General features: G+C 42.1%; 1 pseudogene across 1 annotated transcript; it reads right to left on the bottom strand.

Annotated features, from left to right (window-relative positions):
• Positions 1–5,088: 5,088 nt before the first annotated feature.
• Positions 5,089–5,521, bottom strand: LOC108512446 (ATP synthase F(0) complex subunit C2, mitochondrial pseudogene; annotated as a pseudogene). Its single transcript, XR_001880608.1, has one exon. The product of XR_001880608.1 is annotated as an ATP synthase F(0) complex subunit C2, mitochondrial pseudogene (transcript).
• Positions 5,522–6,302: the final 781 nt, after the last annotated feature.

Here is a 6,302-nt window from a genome sequence, read left to right as displayed (position 1 = left end):
GGGGTCATTCTCCTTGTTTTCTCCTCATTTTAGATTATTTGTTTTCTACTTTGTCTTGAAAGGAGAAACTGAGATATGGCCTAGGGTTTTTGTGTGGTGGATCTGTGTCTGTTGCTTGTGGGCAGGACGACACAGTGTATCGCCACTGAGTCGTTTCCACCCTTTTACCTGTCTCAGTTTCTGTCTCCAGGGGTCTATGACCTCTGAGAGGGTTCAGAGTGCCAGGTGATTAGCCCTTATATGCGTTTCCTGGATGAGCTATTTTTTTAAAAAGTAATTTTTGTTGGGAATTTCCCTGTAGGGCTGCTGCATGTCACAGGCGGGTCAGACCCCCAGACACTCCCATGAGGCCCCTGGTCACCCAGGGGTGCCTTTTGGCTGGGAGGAGCAAAATGCCCTTTGTCTTCGGAGCTGAGAAAACTCAGTCTCTCATTTACCTATGAAAACAACAGTTCAGTTCCTCATGCAGATGCACACAGACAAGCCAAATTGAGATGAATTTGGGGAGAAAAAGCAATAGGGAAGACCCCTTAGAATGTATCTCCGAACTAGAATTAAGATCCTTAAACAACTTCCCAGGAGAAAAGAAAAAAACAACAGCCAAGACCACTTCCTGTAAACTGTGCTCAGCCACCCCTAGGTTTGTAGCTCTCATCTGCCATTACACACACCAAACTCAAATCCTCTCACAGTACAAGGTAATCTCTGATATCCCTAAAGAGGTCAGGTTATGCAATACAGGAAAACAGAGCTTTAGACCTAAGAAGAATCTTGAAACTCCAAACGCCCATGACTCTTGAAACTCCAAAGAAAACAGAACTCCCCAAAAGGGGTGAGTGGCACCTTTGTTCTGATTTATTTAAAGGGGTTCAACTCATTAGAAGCCTTCTCTAGATTTTTTGGTACTGAGGATGGCAAAGGCGGAAGGCGGTATAGGGTGGAAGAAAAGTAAACGAAAGAACATTTGTTGGTTTTAAGACAGGAAGCAAATACAGAAACTAAGTGCATTTTTTCCCCTCTTTTGCAGCTGCAAGGAGTTTTAGCCAAATTAGAGAGGATTTGTTACTCATAATTTGGAATTCTCACTCGGATTTGACCAAGTCAGGTAGAGTTAGTCAAATTTGATGGAAGAAAGACCGGAACAAACAACAAAAAAACCCCAACAGTATGATCACTGAGCGCTCTAATGGTAAGGGGAAATTAAGACCAGCTGGTTGTTAAACTTTAGCCAAGACAAAACCCCAATTCTGCTACTTACCTAGGGATGGGTCTCAGTCTAAAGGCTGCTTTCTACCATCCTAGAAGCAGGAAAAAAAACCTCAAACTCGTCCTTCCTGCTAGGAGCAAGCTCAAACTCCATAAAGGAGTTACCTGCCTGCCATCATTATGGAAATTGAAAAACTTGCCTTTCTTGTTGGAAGCAAGTAAAAGTCCAAAAAAAAGGGAGTTGTACAGCAAAATAAAATTTTGATTTCAACCAAATTTTGGGAGATCAGGGATTTTCTGGAGTAAGTGCTCCCAGACTTCAGCAAATTGTCCTATTGGTTTGAGCCATAAAGTTAGCTCATGCTGGTACTCAGCACTGATAGCAGATTTGTCAAAGGTCAGGGGCACCTCCACTCAGAATCCCCCCATGGTTACCCAAATGTGAAACCCGAATATCTGAGACAGGTCTCAGTTAATTTAGAAAGTGTATTTTGTCAAGGTTGAGGACATGCTCCTGTGACACAGCCGCAGAAGGTCCTGACGACATGTCCAAGGTGGTCAGAGCACAGTTTTGTTTCATACATTTTAGGGAGACATGAGACATCAGTCAACATATGTAAGATGAACATCAGTTCGGTCTGGAAGGGCGGGACAATTCTAAGCAAACGGGGGAACAACTCAAAGTGGGGAGGGAGCTTCCTGGCCATAGGTAGACAAGAGACAAATGGTTGCATTCTTTTGAGCTTCTGATTAGCCTCTTCAAAGGAGGCAATTAGATATGCATTTATAATAAAATGGGAGACAGGTTTTCCCAGGTCCCAGCTTAACTTTTCCTTTAGCATAGTGATTTTGGGGCCCCAAGATTTATCTTCCTTTCGCAATATGATTAGGTTAATAGTGATTTGTCTTATAACCTTTCAGGAACTCCTTTACTGAAAATGAGGATATTGTGAATAAATTATCATTTACATACCCCCATTGTGGAATGTGATCATAATTTTAGCAAAAGGCTTGCTGATTACTGGACTGAGAATCACCAAAGAAGTGAGATAGCATATGTGGAAGGGTTTGGAAGGCCTCTGCAAAGAGCAGGGAGAAGGGAGTGGGGAAAGATAAGGCAAAAGCACACAGAAATGAAAAAGATTATACAGTAGGTCCTCTGTACCTGAAGGTTCCATGTCAGCAGATTCAACCCACTGCAGATCAAAAGTATTTGAAAAAAATAATGAGAAATAAAAATAAAATCCTAAGACCCCCAACTGACTGAACAGACCTCCTCTTGGCTAAGGGGAACCCCAGAGAAACCTGAAAAGTGGAGTTCCTGGCCATGAAAGGATAAGAAGTAAGACATGCCTCAATAGGCCTTTTCTTATTAATTTTAACCCGAATTCTTTCCTAAGAAGTAAGCAGAAATCAGTAGTGGAAAATCAGAAATGGACGACTCATTCCTTTATCATCCTTAGCCAAGTATCTGGGGCGGTGACCAAATTCTCCTTCCCATTTGTGGTTTCAACACAGCAACTGACCAGCATTCCTTCCTGATAAGAGGCCACTAGTCATGGAGTGGTTCTGGCCGGTCTACATAGGATGTACAGTAAGGGTTTTCACGTCCTCTGCTTCACCTTTTGACATCAGAAGGCTAAGAACTCCACCCTCTGATCATGCTAACACACCATTTTTTGTACATGTGACCCATGAAGAGGCATGAAACTCAACTGGATATATGCATGCTTCTTTCATAAATATTCATAAATCCTCCTATAGCTTATTAAATGTGTATACTTACACAACCCATCCAGCACAAATTCCTGTCTTATCCTTCCCTCCCTCAAAGTGCTTGCTCTCAGCTTTCACTGGAAGCTATGCATCCCAGCCTGTGGGAGGCCAGCCAGTAGGCTGCAACCCTTTATGAGAAATACAGTTCTCCTTTCCAAATTTATAAACCTTGTGCTTCTTCAGTTGACAATAACAATACAACAATAAAAAATAATCCAAATAAAAATATAGTATAACAATTATTTACATAGCATTTATATTGTATTAAGTGTTATAAGTAATCTAGAGATAATTCAAACTATATGGGAGGATGTGTGTAAGTTATATGTAAATATTGCACCATTTTATATAGAAGACTTGAGCATCCACAGATTTTGGTATTCTCTTGGAGTGCTGGAACCAATCCCCTGTGGAAATGGAGGGATGGGCAACTATATTATGAAGTGTGGGTATGACTGAGAACCAAATGACATTGCCTTAGTATCACTGGTCAGTTGCCTGAAGAGTTTTGGGCCCCTCAAGCTGAGCCAGTGGGAAGACCCATTTTCTGGGGCCTATGCCTGTTAAAACTGCTCTTTCCGACTAGATGGTTCTAGCAGAATCTTAGTGGCCCCAGCCTGTTTGGAAATGCCTGGAACTTTTTCAACAAAAGCAGAGACTCTTCCTTGATGGTAGAGAAGCACAAAGGGGAACCAGGAAAAGCACACATCTTGCTCAAGAAGACTTTAGAGAAACAAAACTGTAGAGAGAAAGTAAATGAACACTATAGAATCAAAACAAAACAAAATCACTATTTATGAAGAAAAATTGGAAGGAAATATCAGTTGATATGGTGATGGGATTTGAGCTATCCTTTCTTTATTCCAAATTTTCTGTGATGTGATTATATTGTAAGTTTTTCATTCTAAGAGAAAGTAACTCCGGCAGTTAGCTGTGTGTGTGTGTGTGTGTGTGTGTGTAATGGGGTAGGGAGTGGTGACTACAAGTCCTGGACTTGTAGTCAGGGGCTATAGGTTAAACTTTAGCTCTGTTACCAGCTGCTCACTTCTGAGCTAGTTATTTAACCCCTCTCTGCCTTGGTTTCCTTATGTTGAAAGCTGAAATAACATAAATTCCTGTTCCTGTGTTTAACAATACTGAGACCAGGCATATGTTCCTGTTCTCATGTTAAAAAATACTGAGAGCAAACAAAAATAACTTAAGCTACTTGCTCTAGGAAATAATAGTTCCTAGAAGATAAGACTGTTAACTAACTAGAATAACTCACCTACGAAGACTAACAGCTTACTCATAAAGACTCGTTCAAGTCTTTTGCTGTGCCCACTGATCCAAAGCTAGTATGTCATAAACTTGGCCCAATCCTAGTTTTGCACCTTGTAAAACCCACCTTAAAATCACCCAGCTCAGGTCCTAAAACTGTATAAAGATACTTCCAACTTACCCCTTCTGAGACACTGCTAAGACTGTCAAGATGGTGTTCTTCCTTACCGCAGTGAGTCTGATCAGGACACCCCTCAACTGCTTTGCATGGTACTGTAACAGGTTCTCCTGGCAGGTTTTTTGAGGACTTGACAATATGTAAAAGAGGATGGTTGGACTCTACACTCTCAGAAGTCCCTTGTGTTTCTCACTTTCTCAGATTCATGTTGGTGACATTTTCTTCTTCTTGGCTGTCTTTCTGACATGCATTCAGTCACTTTTACAAGCTTTTTTTTCAGGCTTTATTGTTTTCTTTTCCTTCCTTAATTTGAAAGTGCAATCTAAGCTGGGCATTCCAGAGGAACAGCCACTGGTAGGTTCTAGCTGCAATTAAGAAGCTGAAAGATGGATAGTGGTGATGGTTGTGCAACAATGTGAATGTATTTAATGCTACAGAACTGTACAATTAAAATGGCAAAATGAAAATTTTATGGTATGTATATTTTACCATAATTTTTTTCTTGTTAACATAGTACTTATTTGTCTTTTCTCTCTCAATCTGTGGATGCTCAAGTCAAACCCTGAGCCAACCATGTTCCCCAGGCTGCCTGAGGAGGTTTAGGAAAAGGAACACACAGGGCCGACCAGACATGGGAGAAAGAACTATGGGAGGTGGAGATGGCTCCTTCACATGGCAAAGAGGATGAGAAAGGTCACCATCAAGCAAAAGCGCTCCATGGCCTCCCAGAGGGCAAAGCCCAGAATGGCGTAGGAGAAGAGCTGTTGCTTCAGAGAAGGGTTCCTGGCATAATCAATGATGAGGCTCCCAAATACAGTCCCAATCTCAGCCCCAGAGCCAGGCACCCCAACTGTGCCAGCCCTAGCTCCAATGAACTTGGCTGTTGTGTTGATGTCCCTTGAAATGGTGCTGGTTTGGAAGCTGTGGCTAGAGACAAGTGGGGTAAGGGGACGTGAGACTGCCAAGCTGCTGAGGCTCTCATCTGTCAGTATCTCTGGTTGTTACTGCAGCTAGAGGACGGCTCAGCAGCTGTGAGGTGCTCTTGACCAGCGAGGGAGAGGAGATGAACTTGGAGCAGGCGAACATTTTCAGGGGATGAGGGGCTGTGGCAGGAGAGCTGCTCCCACTGCGGAGGAGACAGTGCCAGAATTTTTTTTTAAAAGAAGAAGCTAAAGGTAATTTCCTCTTTCCAATATTTATACTGGCACCATAGGATGCCAGCAAAGGGCTGCTGGAAACTGTTCCTCTTCTAGGTTAAAAGACATATACATGAAATGTACAGGTCTAGAGCTTGTTAGAGTAAGGAGGTGCTCAGTGTCCAGCCTTCTCCTCTTCCTCCTCCTTCTCCTCCTCTTCCTTTCTCCTTCTTCTTCTCCAGGGAAGAGTAGAAGAGGCAACACTTTCCTTCTTATTCCTATTTAGCTGGATTTCAAACCTAACAGTATAAAGACAGAGTGGGTAAATACCCGGAACCTGGTTCAGGAACATCTTGTTCAGTATACCCTTCTATTCTGACCCAATTTTTGCACTGGTGGATTGGGGTACAATGACAGGAAGGGTAACGTTATGGTTAGACCAATGTTAAGTTTAGGGAGAAGGTGGATGTAACTTGAGGAGAGGCAGATGTGGTCAGAAATGGCAGACACAAGCAGTATATTTGAGTATCAATTTTTCTTTGGCAGTGAAAGCATAAGGAATACACAGGTTATTTTATATACATATAAGCTCGATAAATCTGGCATTTCTAGCTCTCACCAAAAGGTCCATCCAGTGTCAGCTATATAATTTGTGGGGCCCAGTGCAAAATGAAAATGCAAGGTCCTTTGTTCAAAAAGCAGTGAAAAAATGCTGTTAAAGATACTTAAAATATAAAACTTTTCCC

The sequence above is a fragment of the Rhinopithecus bieti genome, unplaced genomic scaffold, assembly GCF_001698545.2.
Source record: "Rhinopithecus bieti isolate Rb0 unplaced genomic scaffold, ASM169854v2 scaffold_30835, whole genome shotgun sequence".
NCBI classification, from domain to species: Eukaryota; Metazoa; Chordata; class Mammalia; order Primates; family Cercopithecidae; genus Rhinopithecus; species Rhinopithecus bieti.
Note: the sequence above shows the minus strand (reverse complement) of the source record. Positions and strands in the feature narration are given on the sequence as shown.